The following is a 17358-nucleotide window of genomic DNA, read 5'->3' as shown; positions in this document are numbered from 1 at the left end:
TGAAAATTGTTCTTTTGCCTTTAATCTTCTTTCAGATTCTGCCTATGTGGTTAATGCTATAAAGGTACTGGAAGCTGCCGGCCCTATTAGGTCCAGCAGTCCGGTCTGCACCCTGTTTCAAAGGCTTCAAATTTTGATCTGGCACCGAAAGTGTTGTTTTTTCATACAGCATGTCAGAGCACATACGGGCCTCCCGGGCCCCATAAGTGAGGGCAATAATAAAGTTGATCAATGGACCAGAATGGAGTATATATTCCTTTGTTCCACCCTGGATAGAGCCAGAGATTTTCATAAAAATTTTCATGTAAATGCCAAAACCTTACAACAGAAGTTTCATCTCTCCCGGGCTGATGCACGACAAGTCATCTTGGATTGTGCTCAATGTGCCGTCCATCATCATCCGCCCTGTCTCGGAGTCAATCCTAGAGGATTGCTCCCCTTAAAGGTTTGGCAAATGGATGTTACTCATGTTGCCGGATTTGGCAGTCTAAAATATGTCCATGTATCTGTTGATACCTGCTCTGGAATTATCCATGCCACCCCTCTATCAGGCGAAAAGGCTCGCAATGTTGTCACCCATTGCCTGGAGGCTTGGGCAGCCTGGGGAAAACCCAGGCAGCTGAAAACTGATAATGGGCCGGCTTATACAGCTCAGTCCTTTGCCTCCTTTTGCAAACAAATGGAGGTTCAACTGCTTCATGGATTGCCATATAATCCACAAGGTCAGGGCATAATAGAACGTGCCCATCGCACTCTAAAAGAATGTCTAAATAAACAAAAAGGGGGAATAGGCTATGGCCGCACCCCAAAAGAGAGGCTTTCTCTCGCCCTATTTACTATAAATTTTTAAAATTTGGATGCTCAAGGTCGCTCTGCAGCTGACAGGCATCAAGAACCCCATGGTCCAAGCAAAGGCTTGGTAAAATGGAAGGACATCTTGACTGGCACATGGCATGGGCCTGATCCCGTGCTGACTTGGGCACGAGGTTCTGTTTGTGTTTTTCCACAGGACCAACAAGACCCCGTGTGGGTTCCAGAACGACTGGTGAGGAAGGCACAGACACCGCTGGATCCGAATGATGCAAATGCCACTCAGGCCGCTCACCCCATGCTTTCCAATGATGATGATGATAACGACAATGGCGGTGGCGGAGCCTCGCTGGGGGATTCTATCGACCTTTCCAATGCTGGTGCTGGTCCGCCATAATGCGCAAGTTTTCCCTTGGTTGTTTAACCTGCCCTCCCTTCCTTTAGATACCCAGGCATCCCCTATAGGGAAAAACCGGACTTTTCCTGAAAAGGAAAGTTTGTGTTTTACATTTTGACCAGCAGCTCCTGCATTAAGTTAGCCTGCCATACTGCAGGATGGTTTTTTCATAAAGATAAATATCAATCCGGACAGAGTCAAAGTTGTAATTCCACCACCTGCCGGACGCATCTTATCACAAATTACTCTACCAATGTGGCCTGGATTAATGGTTCATGGCCAGTAGTAGCAAAGAGGAGTAATGATACCCCTCCTACTCAACCAAGGTGGGCACCCCGATGCTGGGGCCACTTTGAGGGGGAGGCCTGGCCCTGGACAGGATGCCAGGCCGCCCAAGTGAATTGGACAAATGAAGATAAACTATTCACCTTTTCCCCAGATATGGTAGGGAAGAATAAAGGTCTTTTAAATATCCCAGTCTTTGTGTTACCAGCGTACAGTTTGAAAATTATATACGTGCTGCTAATTTGTCTAAACTTTCCAGTTATCTTCTAGGTAATTGGTCAGGGGAATTTGAAAAGGAACTCGACCAACTGCGCGCAGCCATAGTGACAGTGAACTCCACCCAAGTCGATTCCAGCATCGCAGAAGGATTGTCCTCCTGGATCAGGGCCACCATGGATCACTTAAAGGAGTGGGCGGGGATAGGGTCCCTACTTGGCCTGATGGCCATAGCCTCCCTGGTATGCCTGTGGTGCTTCTGTAATGCTCAGTCTAATCAGCACTGTAATGCAATGATGGTCATGCAAGCATTCGCTACCATTGAAGAAGGTCAGTCCCCCTCAGCCTGGCTGGCTACCTTTAAAAACTAATTTTCTCCGGTCGGGGTGCAAGGCTAAGCACTGCACGAGGGTTTGCTTGTAAGCAGTTAAGCTACCCTCGGAAGACAAGCCCGATTGCAGGAAGGTTGTACCCAAGATCCTTCCCCTGGGAAAACAGGTACAGGATGGGTCAGGGTCACCACAGGCGTAGAGTCTGTAGGTGTCACCTGTACATTATCCCAGCTTTGCACACCAGGGATCAGGCCTCTATCTTCACCCACCTTTGTTATATAAAAACAAAACGGGGGAACTGTGGAGAGCTGCGCCACACCGCGCCTCAAAGATGGCGCCGGCTTCCGCATTCCACCATCCCGACGGTGAGTGCGCTCGGAAATAAACAACTCCTTATTTGGCCTGCTCCCATCCCGCCGGGGTCACGCCGTCATCATCAGATTGCTTATGCATTCTGATGAGCCTATGGCTTGCACACACGTGGCTGCTCAGGGTTGGCTGGCCTCGGCTATTTAGGGAGCAGGAGGGGTTTTTCCCGTGGCTGCCTCTACGTTGTTTCAAGGTTCCTGAATAAACCGCTGATGAGAAGGATTCCTGAGTCGCGTCTTCCTTGCAGGTCGAGGTGGTCGTGACAGGGAGGAGGGTTGAGATTAAGGCTTCAGATGCAGGTTCAGAGTCCTAAACAGAGGCAATGGATTAAGGGGATTAGGACACACTAGAACAGACTGCTACTCTGAGGAGGATGGATGAGGGGAGTGCAGAGGTGAGCAATGATCCACCTTCATATGCACTGAGAACCCAAGAATAGTACCTTATTTAGGAGGAGAGGTTTGCAGTAGTGATTTGTCAAGTTAAAATCAAATAATACTGGTTTAGAGTGGGTCCTAATCTAGTGACTACTGTTATAATAAGAGAACACACACATACAGAGAGAGAGAGAGAGAGAGAGAGAGAGAGAGAGAGAGAGAGAGAGAGAGAGAGAGAGAGAGAGAGAGATGAGAACACAGAGGCAGGCACTGGAATTCCGGATTTCCTAAAACAACCAGGAGATAGAAAAAGGCAAAGAAATGTCCTGCATGCTTCCTGTAGAGTGAGGCCTTGCCCACCCATTGTCTCAGACATCTAGCCCTCAGAATCATGAGATGATGTGTAGCTGATGTTGTCAGCCACATGGCTTGTGGCAGTCCTCAGAAATGTTGGAATCTGACAGTTAGGGGAAGCATGGGAGAGGATCCAAGAAAGAGGTCAGGGGGAACAGCTCAGAAGGGAAGGATGGAGTTGCACAGACTTGGGTGGACTACAGGAGATGCCTCAAGTTGACAACATGCTAGAGATAGTCTCATGGGTACCTGGCAACATTTGAAGTGCTGTGCCAACCCCTCTCTCAAACTTCCAACGGGGCAAATTGGGTCTGGACCTAGTCTGCAGTCTCACATTACTCACCTGCTGAGGTCTATTTCCCTTTGTCCCTTCTGGCTCCCCATGGCTTCATCTATCTCTGCCATGTACGTTCCAGAACTTCTTTGCCTTATTAGAAATTGCTCCTCCCTCGAGTTCTCTGCTGGTATATTATTCTGTTTCTTGAATGAGTACTCATTCTCCCCTGGGTGCTTTCATCCTACACTGTGTACTGTGGACTAGGTGACTCTCGTTTCAACTGTGATTTCCAGTCTCCTTCAGACAGTCTTTGAAGTCATGGAATGAAAGAATCACATGCTAATGCACCACATTGCAATTCCACCAGAATGTTTTTACATGTGAAGTCCCTTTGTTCTAATCTAATTTTCATATGAAATATTGAACCTTAATTTTTTTAAAATTTATTTTTCAGTTTAAATTTAGATAAGAAACAAGGTTGCTTCACAAGTCAGTTCCAGGTCCCTCTCCCTTTCCCTCCCCTCCTCCCGTGCCCTCCCCTCAACCGCCCCATTATCCCCTCATTTCCTCAGGGAGGGTGGAGGCCCTCCATGGGGGTGTCCATAATCTGTCATTTCATACAGGGCAGGGCCTAGACCCTCCCCTAAGAGTTCAGGGTGAGAGTGCACCTCACATTGTTGGATGGGAGTCCAAAGTCCGTGTGTATACTCGGGATGAGTACCTAGGCCTCCTCACTGACACCCCCATTCAGGGGGTCTTGATCAGTCCCATGCTGGATTCCCAGGCTGATGCCTGGGATTCAAGAGCTAACCCTTGTCAGGTCAGCTGTTTCTGCAAGTTAAACCAGCCCAGTCTTAATCCCTTTGGTCATCAGTCCTCCCTCTCTGTTACTGGCTTTCTTGAGTTCAGCTCAGTACTTAACCGAGGGAGTCTGCCTCTGAATGAAGGTTCTGTTTCCCAGACTCTCTGCCCATGGGGTTGTAGGCTGGCACTCCCCAGATCTATGTCTAAAATCCATATATGAGAGAGTACATGCCATGTTTCTCTTTTTGTGACTGGGTTACCTCACTCAGGATGGTTTCTTCTAGTGTCATCCATTTGCCTGCAAATCTCAGGATTCCATTGTTTTTTTCTGCTGAATAGTACTCCATTGTGTAAATGTACCACATTTTCTCTATCCACTCTTCAGTTGAGGGACATCTAGGTTGCTTCCAAGTTCTGGTTATTACAAATAATGCTGCTATGAATATAGTGGAACAGACATCCTTGTTGTATGATGGGCATCTTTTGGATATATGAACCTTAATTTTAATATGTGTCTGTTTAGAATTCCTTCTTTTATGTCAAGTTTTTACATTTATTTCTTTATTGTGTGTGTGTGCATGTGTACGTATATTCAATATCCTGCGAGTTTGTCCTCTTGTCTCCTCGACTGTGATGGTTCTGGGGAAAAATTTAGGTCCTTCGGTTAGGAGACAAGTACCTTTACCTACTAGACTATCTCACTGGTCCATTAAATGGGAAATGTTTCCTTTAGGAGCACAATTAAGAAATTTCAGAAAATGTGGGGAAAAGGAGAAAAAATGACTACCAAAATTTCATTTTAATATTTTGTAATGCTGAGAAATTTTAGTTTTATAAGAATAGTTGCAAGCAAATGTCTTAGAGACATATATGTGATGTAATGTTATATAAACATTTTTATGTTATCACAAATGATAATAAGTGTTTGTAATTTTTCTTTCTGTGATGCTGCTTTTTTCTGCTTCTTCTAGCATAAGTAGTACTACAGCAATATCTTTGTACACAAAGATTTTTACCTAACTGAGTTTTTAGTCATTTGAATGATAAATTCTTCAAAGTGGATATTTGACTCAGACATAAATATTTAATATATATACATATATATATAATCACATATAATTAAGTTGCAACAGTGTTCTAATAATTTGCACATTTGTATTTTGTGCAACTAGACTTTACCATATTCCTGCTAAAATGCTTATTTAAAATTTCACTCCTTAATTACTTGCCCTTTAGTCCTACAAGAATATTGATGGTGTGTAAATAGATCTATAATGTATTCATTTTATAAAATATATGTGTATTAGTAGAAACCAAGTTGGTGACAAGGGCCTGCTTTTTACTAACAAAAGCATATTAATTTGGAAGCAGATAGTTGACAAGTAAAGATTTGAAGAGAAAACTTGATATATCTTTGAGGCCCGATGCCATCTGTTTGAGTTTGTGACACTATTTTGGTATGCCTTTCTCTGTAATTCCTCAGCAGAATAAGAAAATACCCTTTTTTTTTTTTTTTTTTGGTTTTACGAGACAGGGTTTCTCTGTTTGTTGGTCCAGCCTGGCCTTGAACTCACAGAGATCTACCTGCCTCTGCCTCCCGAGTGCTGGGATTAAAGGTGTGCACCACCAACGCCCGGCTTCAGAATAAGAAAATACTCTTAATTTCTTAATCTTTAGTAAGAAACAATTCCAGATGGGAGAAAGCAGTGTCTTTCTTTGCAGTTGGAGATTTACATACCCTTTAAGCAAACAAACATGCAAACAAACAGCCTTTTCCCAGGGCCAACTACATATGAACCTCTCCACTCTCCCTCGCTGTTTCTGTCTGTGGCCCAAGTGTGTATGAGGAGAATGTGCTTCTGGGGTGTGCAGGGTTGGCTCCAAGCCATAATTAAATTCTTCCTCATTCCCATAGAAGTCCTGTCCGTTTATAGAATAGATGTTTCTGTGCTTGTCAAGTCTCTTCAGAGTTCCAGGACTGATACTTTACAGAAAACAATCTACCCTGATTTCTGGAATCACTTTCTCCGGCTTCCTGAATTTCAGGTTAGAATGAAAGAGATAGTGGCTGGAGAACCTTAACTCATCTTTCTGTACTCTGGGCTTTAAGAAAATCAAAGCCCCTGAGAGTCCAGTCTGATAAGTTGTCAAGCACGAGTGAATGGAATAATGCTAAGCAAGGCAAGCTGCCTGCCAGTCTTGCGGTCAGCAGCCCAGCTCTGGCCTGATTACTTAAGTCCATGTTTTTCCTAAATCAGTCATGAACCAGCAATTATCAAGTTTTGCAATACTAGGCGAGACCCTTGAGAATAGCAAATTATTTGCAATGTTAAGTTGATAGCGTTTTTGAAAAGAAACAATTTGCCTTCTCTTGGGTTTCTCTGGGTTCTGGGCATAATCTGAGTTAGTATTATGGGCTTTGTCTGTAGAATTACATTCATCATCAAACACCATGTATTTGCTTTCTTTCTCCTAAAATGCTGTTAGAATGCGATGTGTTGATTTCATTTTCATTCATTTGTCTTAACTAAACCAACTTCAGCCAAAGGAGGGGCATGAAAATGTGGGAAAGAAGTCATGATGGAAATATAGGAATCAAGATTATTTTGTGTTGTCTAGTTTCTTCCAGCATGATATGAGATGACCTTCTGATAGCCTTTTCTTCTCCTGTAATAGGTTCTCCTTTGTAAATTGGCATTGTAGATCTCAGAGCAAGAAGGGACCTTGTGCAAAGTGTGCTGCTTTCTGAAGCTCATAGGAGTTCAAAGTCTCATCTCAGAATTGGTTGAGTAGAGATTTCTTACATGAAGGGTTAAAACAGGTGTAACACTACCAGTGCAGTGACTTCATCTTAGGGTCAGAAAATCATATCTTTTGCCAGTTGTTTTGAAGCCACATCAGGTTTTCTAACAACTTGTTCCTTGGGATGGATCCTCAGATAACAGTCCCCTTTTCTAGTTCATCTTTGAGGCTGTGCATTGCACTCAAGAGACCCATGTGACTGGTCCATCCATACACCACTGGTTCTTTTCTGGAGGAAGTCTTACTGAATACATCTTTAGCAGCATCTTTTTCTGAAGGCTCTCCAGTTATTACACAATAGCCATGATGAATGACCCCTTAAATTGGGTTTCCCAGAGGTGGTACTAGAGGGGCCTTTCAGGGTCCTCTAGAATCCTACTGCTGTCTTCTTCAACAGGTGTCACCTTTTGTTAAGTCTTTGTCCAATGAGCATGAGCCCCCTTCAGTACTGAGTTCTGACATTCTGAGGCTCTCAGATATCCTGATTACACCACTCTGTTCAGGCTCTTGGTGGAGGTTATATCCTCCCATCCTCTAGGTCATTGCCATCATTTATTTGGACACTGGTGTTTCAAATAAGTTTACCAAAGCTGCTGCTCAACACGGTGGGAATACTGTAGTGTGGTTTCCCAGATATAACTATTAGGCTGTGTGTGTGTGTGTGTGTGTGTGTGTGTGTGTGCAATTCTCATAATCATAGGATTGGCAGGGAGCCCACTGGTCATTGAATGTTTGAATCACACCTACAAGATCACTGCCAAGTAATTTTCTAGGTTTCATTGTAGTTAGGACAGCAGTGACTGGTGGGGAATTCTCATTCACCTATTCAGGGATACCTATCCCCATATTGAATAAAAAAGGATTCCCATTAATTAGATTCTCCATAATCTTTCCAGAGTTGACTCAATCTGACATCTCTGGGAGGAACACTGGCTTACATTTACAAGATTTTGTGGACACTGCCTTTTGCTGCTGAGTGCTGCCTTATGTCATCAACAGACCTGGAGTGGGCATTTAATGTAAACCACTTGTTGAACTAAACTGAGCTACGTTTAGGAGGAAGCAGTGAATCTTGTAGTATAGAGCTTACAGCATGTGTCATTGTCTTGGCAGCTACTTTCTTAGGCTCTAAGTTATTTTATATGCACAAGCCTTGCCCACACAGTTAGTTTTTAAGCTCCTCGGGTGTGGACCCGTCTTGAGGTGCAGTTTCTAATAAGCCTGACTCGTGACCTCAAATTCACACTAAAACTTAACAAGAAAGAGAAAGCAGAAGAGCAACACACCCAGTCCCAGAGAGGAGGTTCCTTTCCTTCTTTGCCCTAGATGCTGTCCTGGTGGTTGCAGTAGATGATGGTGGGATAGTTTGTGGAATGAACCCAGGACCAGTACTGTCTTACTGTGGCTCTTAGACTGATCACCAGCACAAGTTTCCCTAGGCTGGCTTACAAATCCTGTTCCAGTTCTGCCTTTGACACAGTGCTCTCCACTGGCAGAGCTAAAGTAGGGGTTAACTTGATGCCTGGGTGTTGGTTTGGCAATCTTACAACTACATACCAGGAACACCCTTCTCCACTCATCTGCCTGCTGCCTGCTTCCTCATTCTTCGGTCTCAGCAGGATTGATTGTTTCTTTGTGGACCTTCCAGATCCACCCAGGCAGAGGGCCCACCTTGGATTCCTTGCTCTCAGTGTACTGTGTACTGTCGACCTTCACACATGCAACACTGTATAGGCACAATTTGCCTCTACCACATTCACCATATTCTTGAGGAGGAAAGAGGCTGATTCTCATCTTGCTCTGTTTCTGCTCTGCTAAAGACAGCACAAAATAGGGAGATGCTCGCCACACATTTCTGAAGGAGTTGTTCCCACAGAGAAATGAATTTCCAAGTGCTAGAGAACCCATGTTACAGAGAACTTTTTGAAACATGCCAATATATATACTTGAAGTTGAGGATTGCTTACACTGTCCTCTGTACATGCCCAGAGCTTTGTCCATTCTAGGCATGGCTAAATTGCATGCTTTCAGTGAACCACAGTGAGGGTCATGTGTTCTGGACAAGCCATGAACTGAAGCAGAAACAAAGCAAGGCAGTCCCTGAGGGTATAGAATCGCTGTAGATGTGTACCAAGAGAGTGAAGATGACAGCAGAATGCAGTATCCCCTGGGAGTGGGAGAAAAGTATAAGACAGGAGAGCAGTTGGTTGTGTAGTCTGAATGAATAAATGAGAGTGCATATGAGGAGGTGAGAAATGGGTGTGTGAAGGGTATAATGGCATGCAGAATGCTTTCACACCTCGAGGAACATTGCCATAAACCCTGCACCATTCATTCATTCATTCTTCCACTCAAGTGTTTATTGAGGACCTAGTGTGAAAATACTTCCAGGAGGGAAATGTGTGACCTGATTATCATCTTGAGAAAGAGTATGTCTATTTGTCTACAGAGTGGGAGCTTGTAGAAGCTCATTTTAAGCACTGGACATACTGTCAGAGCTGCTGGGCCTGTGACCTGACACACATTCCTCCTCACAAGGACAGAGTTCTTTTATGTGATGTTTGTTTCCAGTTGAGATTTATCCTAGATAGGACCAGCAGGAACTCCCAGTGTCAAAAAAACCGGCTATGGCAAAGGGAAAGTGTAGGGATTGGGTTATGCATCCAGCCTAGGCCTGTTCCTTAAGCCACCTAGAATAAACATTTGGAAGATGGAGACAAACAGATTTCTAGGAGATTGTCTGGTCTACATTGTGAGCTCTAGTCAGAGGTTCCTACTGAGATCCTGACTTAAACACTTGTGGGTGACCATACGAAGTAGAGGTGTATTTAACAGAGAGTAGGAAACACTGAGTTTCAAAATCCCTCATATTTGAAAATACTTTGTACTTTCTAAGTACTTCCATGACACTCAAAATTCTTCTGAATTGGCAAAGTTAGTTTTATACACTTTTTTATTTTTTGGATGAGGATATTGAGACACTAAGAATTTAAGTGGATGGATGATCTAACTCCTGGCAAAAGAAGAACTATGGGCTCCTACTTCCGGGTCAGTGACATTGCAGTGTGGTACTCTTTTGCCTATGTAATGCTGTGGCAACTCAGGAGGACCACCTTCGCTAATAACATGGCCCAAGAAGGACCCATCTGTGTCTGGGTGTCCAGAAGATGTTCTCAGCAATGAACAAGAGCCCAAGGATGGTTTAAAACTTACTTTTAAACTTTTAAAACTGCTTTTAAAACATACTTAAATTCTGACTGAGAAGATTATCTATTGTAAAAAGTTTTCTAAAACTTTGAAATAAATTAGTCATTTTCAAATGTATGATAGGAATACTCCACTTTTTCCCCTTTGACAACTACACCATTTTGCTAAGTTGCTGAGTTCCTGTAGTGTACCAGGCACATGTATGACACTAAATGAAACAGGAATAAATTTGTTTTGATCATAAGAGATTTTGTTGTAGTTGATGAAGGGGTGTTAGGTGAGAGGCCAAGTAAAACATGTCAAATGTTGCTCATTGAATCAAGGAATCAAAGGAGAGAGAGAGACACAGAGAGAGAGTATGTGTGTGTGTGTAGGAGACTTAGTACAATCCGTACAATTCTAAATAGTGTGCTTAGGGGAAGGAGTCACAAAGCCTTGGGGCATATTTTTGTGTACCTATAATTAAAGTACCTGTCACTGTCAGTGAAATACAGCCCCATTGCTCCAGTGCATGTTCATATGAAACCTAGTACTTGTTTTTCAAATTAATTCCCAACTCTTTATGTACTTAAAAGATGAAGTTAATTTATGTTTTTGCAAAACTGCAAAGATGTGGAATTTAGCTATTACTAATCTCTGCTTGTTTTTATGTTTTCAGACCTCCCACTGTTTAGCTCAGTGATAAAATTCCACAATAAATTTTGATTTGAATGTTTTTGGGCTATCACAAAAATGGGAATGACGAATGGAGCCTAGGTGATGAGGCAAGTACTTGGCGAATCTCAAAGCACTTAGAGCAAGCTTTATTAAGTGTGGCGGAATCAGATGATCATTACTGTTCATTTTTATCTGGGGTCAAACATAATTAAAATAAAACATTTTTTGCGGCTTTCCAAATTAGCCTAACGATTTATTGGTCTCCAAAGATCTTTGTAGATGGTAATCTTGGCACAGAGTTCTGAACTAGAGGGCTCTCTAGATCTGGAAAGAGATTGGAAAATAATTTGTTTTAAAACAAAACAATATACACTCCAAGAAACACCGTGAGAAAATACTGTGACCTGCTGAGAACTCAGTTGAAAGGTACTTTTAGGCTGCATGGTGAGCAGAGGACCCATTTCTTCATAGTGGTTTAGAACTCAAAGATTTAGGAGGAAATGTCCCAGCTGCCCTCTTGTGGCCAAATGGAGGGAATTTGCTTCTTTGTCTTAATAGTTTTAGGAAACCATACATACAATTAATTACCCACTGAGGCTATTCATGAAATTAAGAACAAAACATTTCACATTCTCAGGAGGGTCAAAAAGACCTTCCTTTCCATAGAAGACCACGTCTATCAGCCAATACACATATCTCCATTACACAAACCTCTGGCTCTTGGTAGATAAATTCAAATCATAGTTCCTCCTGTCACCCCAGATTGGTACTGGTGGAGGTTAAAGAAATCCTCAAGTCTATCAAGTACTCATTTTGGAGGAGTGAAGACTCCCTACTGAAGAAGCAAATGTAGGAAATGAGAGGGGGAACTTTGACACCTCCCAGCTAACACTAAGCCACATAACCTACCCTGGGAGCTTGAGCCTCAGTTTTGCACAAGTATAAAACAAGGAGCTCAAAAACAACTTCCAGTTTTCCTTTTAGCTTCAGAACTGTAGATGGGAGTAGACTGAACAGGTAAGCTGCTTTTTGGTCTCTGGGATTGCTTTTCTTTTTGGTCATGTGACTTTATAATTAGTGAACTAAAGACCACTGAAGATCTTATTCAATGAAAATGTTGAAAATTGTAGGTCTGTAAGGAGTTTGTAGGACTACCTGTCTTAGTTATGGTTTCTATTGCTGTGAAGAGACTCTATGACCATGACAACTCTTATAAAGAAAAACATTTAATTGAGGTGGTGGCTTATAGTTTCAGAGGTCCAGTCCATTATCATCGTGGTGGAGCTTGGCAGCATGCAGGCAGACATGGTCCTGGAGGAGTAGCTGAGAGTCCTACATTTTTCAGACAACAGGAAGTGAACTAAGACACTGGGTGGTATCTTGAGCATATATGAGACCTGAAAGCCTCCAACAAGACAACACCTACTCCAACAAAACTGTACCTCTTAATAGTGCCAGTCCCTTTGGGGGTCATTTTTCTTCAAACCACCACCTGTTCCATTGGTACTGTGAAACTTTTCTTTTCTTTTGTTTTTTTTTTTTGTTTTGTTTTTTTTTTTTTTGAGACAGGGTTTCTCTGTGTAGCTTTGGAGCCTGTTATGGAACTAGCTCTGTCGACCAGGCTGGCCTCCAACTCACAGAGATCTGTCTGCCTCTGCCACCCGAATGCTGGGATTAAAGATGTGAGCCACGAACACCTGGCCTGTGAGACTTTTTAAAAAGTTTTTTTTCATAAAAGTACTGAATCTATTAAATGTCTGCTAGGTGCCAGCAATACAGTATTTGGGATGGGAGCACTATCAAGTTTTGGGTGATTCATGGAGTTGATTATATGCTCACATGGTTCTTAAAATATGAATGGGGACTTGAGTTAGCATGAAATGTTCCCACGTATCTTTGAAGGGGTCATTTTGAAGCTTAGCGGATCTGCCAAGGAATGAGCTTAGATCTGGAGGCAGAGTCTGGAGCAGAGGGCAGTGCGCCCTCTGCTGGAGCACCTGTGGCCATGTGCATGGTCCTTATGAAATCTGCAGTTTCATGGCCATTTCTAGAGAAATCTCAATCAGTCCTTTATCTTTGGAAATGTCTTTTCTACATTCTCTGTTCAAGTCATAGAGAGTTTCATTCAAAATATTTTATTAATTTTTTGATCAGACCACCGTTATTTTCCCTGGTTTGTTTTCTCTGTTCCTTATATCTGCTTGGATGTAGAAAGTAGAGAAACACTCTTAAATTAGGCAGCATTAATTGTTTTAGATGTGACAAAGCTTGAGATGTATGTTACTAAAATGAAAGTTGATTTTTAGATAGAAGGACAGACATGCACACATTGTGGTCACAGTAAGTTTTCAGAAGAACCCCTGCTGACACAGAAACCTACCCGTTGCCTTCTATTTTCAGAACAACATACACTTCGTTTACTATACACAGTTTTGATGCCATTAGACTTGGGTTAGATAGAACATTTGAACTCCTTTCAACTTGGCAAGAAGAGCAGCCTGGAGTCCAGTGATTTGTTTTAGGGTGGTGTTTGGGGAATGACAAAGTCTTTCAGAATCATTCAGGGCATTCCAAAGGGAACTGGGCGTGGTTGAAATGGCTTGTGTGCTTCTGGGAATGTGTGAGGGAAGAGATTAGAGGAGGAAAATGCTTGTTAAATTCCCCTTAGAGACCTGAAACATAATCAGCACCACTGCAGGTTTATATTAAAGTGAAAAGATAAAAATACAAATATGATTTCTTTTTTGCTGTTTCCAGCTAATAAAACCGAGTTAAATGAAACCATGGAGGTGAAACAAAGTGTATGGTATAAAGGGTTACTGAGGAGGGATATTGACACTCCTTCCATGTATGCTATAAAGAGGGGGTTTACTGAGGAGTGATACGACATTCTCCCTGGTTAAAGATCTGTCTGTTAGGGAAACCTCTAGTATAGAGTGTGTGATACTTTTGTGAAAATGGTGACCACATGGATGGCTTTCTTGAATAGCTTATGTAGGGAATTTCTGAGGGAGGCAGTGTGATAACTTAGGCAGAACATGGAACCGAGTTCAGAGCATGACAAACAGTAGTGTCTGGGCTCTGTGGTTTTAGGTAAATTCTTTAATTTGTTTCTGTAGGGAGCAGAGAAAGCCCTGAGTGAGTGAAGTCCTTAGTAATGTATGTATTGATCTGAGTCAAGCCACATTAAAGGTCCCAGAGCCTCATGATCCCATGGAGAAATGGCAAAGCCCTTCATGGGAGACTGAGTGCAAGTGTTGACTCTGTGTGCAGAAAATGTCTGCCATAGCTCCCCCACAGATATTTATGGCCTGAAGACTGCTCCCCCACTAAGATTACTCCCACCCAGATTAGCCAAACCTGCCTTCTTGGTCCAGCTCTATGCTTTAACCCTGTGCTCTGCATGCAATAACCCTGCCTGTCTGTTCAATGCTATATATAATGAATACACTTAGCTTCCGAGGTGCTGCAGTTTCTCCAGTCAAGAGCAGACCCCCTGGCCCCAGCTGTCTACCTGGGTCTGTCTTTTCTTCATTCCCTTGCTGCCCAGGGCATCTCTGGAATTGATTCCTTACTTGTAAATCAAGGCTTTTCTTTTTTTCATGGAGAAGACTCCAGGCTTCCTTATGCCACTCTTTCTGGAGACACCTGGCTACTCTTCAAAATCATACCTATCACCAAGGCCTAAATACCTAAAAGAAGAAAACAAATTGCCTGGATGTTATCTTTCAAGTTAAGAGGTATGAAAATTTAGACTCCTTATTCTAGTTACACTAAGTAAAGGACACACTTAACAGTGAAAGCATGCTAGTCTTTGCCCCAGTGCTAACATGAAAACTTCCATTGTAGGAATCTTAGTCAAGGGTTAGCGTGTTTGGGTTTATAAGTCTTACACATTTGGGTGGAAGACTTCCCAAACATCCTCTCTGCTGGCTGTGATTTGAAGGTGGTTGTTGATTACACTTCATGCAAACCTCTTTCTTATGCTACTTTGTTCCTTAATGCCACTGAATGAAGATGGTGGTTTCTGTCCCACCAGGTCCCGCCGCCCTTCAGTCCCAAATAAGCACACAGAGAGATATGTTAATTATTAAGCTGTGGGCTGATGGCTAGGGCTTCTTATTGACTGGCTCTGTCTTAATTAGCAACCCATTTCTATTATCTATGTATTGCCATGAGGCTGTGGCTTACCTGTAATTCGGCATGCTGCTCCATGGGCAGCATAGCATCTCTACACCACCTCTCTCTGCCTTCCTCTCCCCAGAATTCTCCTGGTCTCCTAGTGCCACCTATCTCTCTTCCTTTACTGGCCAATCATTGTTTTATTCATCAACCAACAAGAGAAATATACATACAGAAGGACATCCTCCATCAATTGAAATATTTCAATCATGAGTGCATAGTAATGAGCTTAGTTCTTGTGTCTTCATGGCTAAGATGTTGTTTGCTGCATTGTCTATTTCTTTAATACAAGCTCAAGTGAGTGTTCAGATGACAAGTGAAGTAGGCCCTACCAAACACAACCATGACATGGGAGATTTTGGTGAACCAGAGACCTGAGAATAGCTGTTAATTAACATTGTTTGTCCCATTAGTATTTCCCATGTTTTGTGTGTCCTAAATATACCTCTCTCCAGATCTCTCTGTATGCATATGTTCATGTTTATGCATTTGTGTGGAAGCCAGGGGACAACCCAAGTGCTTTCTATCATTTTTTGAGACAGGGTTTCTCCCTGGTCTAGGACTCACCTATAGGTTAGGCTGGCTGGTTCCAGGGATCTGTTTCTGTCTGCCTTGTTATCATCCAAGCATACCTTGTTCATGCCCTTGGTGACCTGGCAGACCTGTGCATGTGTACATGGCAAGCAGTGCCTTGGCTCTCTATGCAGGCACACAAGGTCCCTTTAAGAGACAAGCTGGCGTTCTGGATGTTTTCCTCTGTTCCTCTGAAGAGGCCTGCAGTGCTCTCTCTGTCTCTCTCTCTGTCTTTCTCTATCTCTGTCTCTCCCTTCCCTTCCCCAAATAAAATTTCCCATGTAGGTTCTGTCTGCATGGTATTTTTGTCTGTCACTCACCATGGAATTGGCCAAGGTCCCTCTCACCTCACATACTTTTATTTGGTTACAGCTTGGTGTTTGTTTTTCTTCTTTTGGGTCATGCTTTTATTTTGTTTTCTTGCTTTTGGGGGGAATTTTGTTTCTTTTTTGAGGAAGAACTCAAAGTTGGGTGAGTAGGGAGGTGGAAAGGATCTGGAAGGACTTGGGAGAGAGGAAAAATATCTAAATATATTTAAATTTTAAAATTGTTTTAAATAATAAAAATATAATAAAAATGAACAAAATAGCATTAGGTTTGTAAAAGTAAGAATGATTCACCATTCTTTCCAGAAAATTAAATGTGCTTTTTACTTCTGCTACATTTGGAAAGTTTCACATTACTAGATTTTGATATGTGCTTTCATTCTTTCATACTATTTTAGATGTATTTCAGATAATCTTTGTCTTTTTTGATGAAATTTCAAATCTCTGATTATATTCTGCCTTTTGCTTTATTATTGATGCTACTTGATTGCCAGATATTTTATTTTTGAGCAAGCAAGAATTTTAATTTCTTTTAATTTTTGTTATCTTCAAATCTCATGTAAATATTACTACCCCTTTCTAAACATTTGTATGATTTATTCTCAGATTAAACTTATTCATTATTGCAAAAAAGAGCAGATATCCACATTTTCATTGGAAATAATGTTTTAAGAAGTGATTCTATGAAGAATGATTGAGATATTACAATACATGATTTCAAGTTACACTATAGAATCATAACAGAACAAACTGATGCTCATATGTAAGTCGCTTGAATATTAGAATTCAGAACCCAGATATAAACCAGACAGCTGGTCATCTGATTTTTATTTTATTTATTTATTTTGTTTTTCGAGACAGGGTTTCTCTGTGCTGTTTTGGAGCCTGTCCTGGAACCCAGTCTGTAGACCAGGCTGGTCTTGAACTCTCAGAGATCTGCCTGCCTTTGCCTCCTGAGTGCTGAGATTAAAGGTGTGCACCACCAACGCCCAGCTGGTCATCTGATTTTTTATGAAGATGACAAAAACATGCCTTGGGGAAAAGATAATCCCTTCAACACATGGTGCTGGGAAACGGGACATCCATATGAGGAATAATAATGCTTGATTTTTTTCTCTCACTGTGGCGGCTTGAAAGAAAATGACTCCCTTATGTTCATAAGGATGGTACTATCAGGAGGTGTGGCCTTGTTGGAGGAAGTGTGTCACTGGGGGTGGGCTTTGAGGTTCCAAAAGTTCAAGCTAGACTCAATGTCACTCTCTCTTCCTACTGTCTGCCAATCCAGATGTAGAACTCTTGGCTCATTCTCCAGCACCATGTCTGCCTGCACACCGACATGCTTCCACCATGATCAAAATGGAGTAAACCTTTGAATCGGTTAGCGAGACCC

General features: G+C 42.2%; 1 long non-coding RNA gene across 1 annotated transcript in view; it reads right to left on the bottom strand.

Moving 5' to 3' along the window:
- Positions 1-2497: 2497 nt before the first annotated feature.
- LOC121134682 overlaps positions 2498-17358 on the bottom strand; it is a 50134-nt gene continuing 35273 nt past the window's right edge. The window contains exon 3 of the long non-coding RNA XR_005871799.1: positions 2498-2718. This is a non-coding gene — a long non-coding RNA (uncharacterized LOC121134682). The remainder of the gene's footprint in view (positions 2719-17358) is intronic.

This window comes from Mesocricetus auratus, unplaced genomic scaffold (genome assembly GCF_017639785.1).
Source record: "Mesocricetus auratus isolate SY011 unplaced genomic scaffold, BCM_Maur_2.0 Super-Scaffold_100029, whole genome shotgun sequence".
Taxonomy (NCBI): domain Eukaryota; kingdom Metazoa; phylum Chordata; class Mammalia; order Rodentia; family Cricetidae; genus Mesocricetus; species Mesocricetus auratus.
Note: the sequence above shows the minus strand (reverse complement) of the source record. Positions and strands in the feature narration are given on the sequence as shown.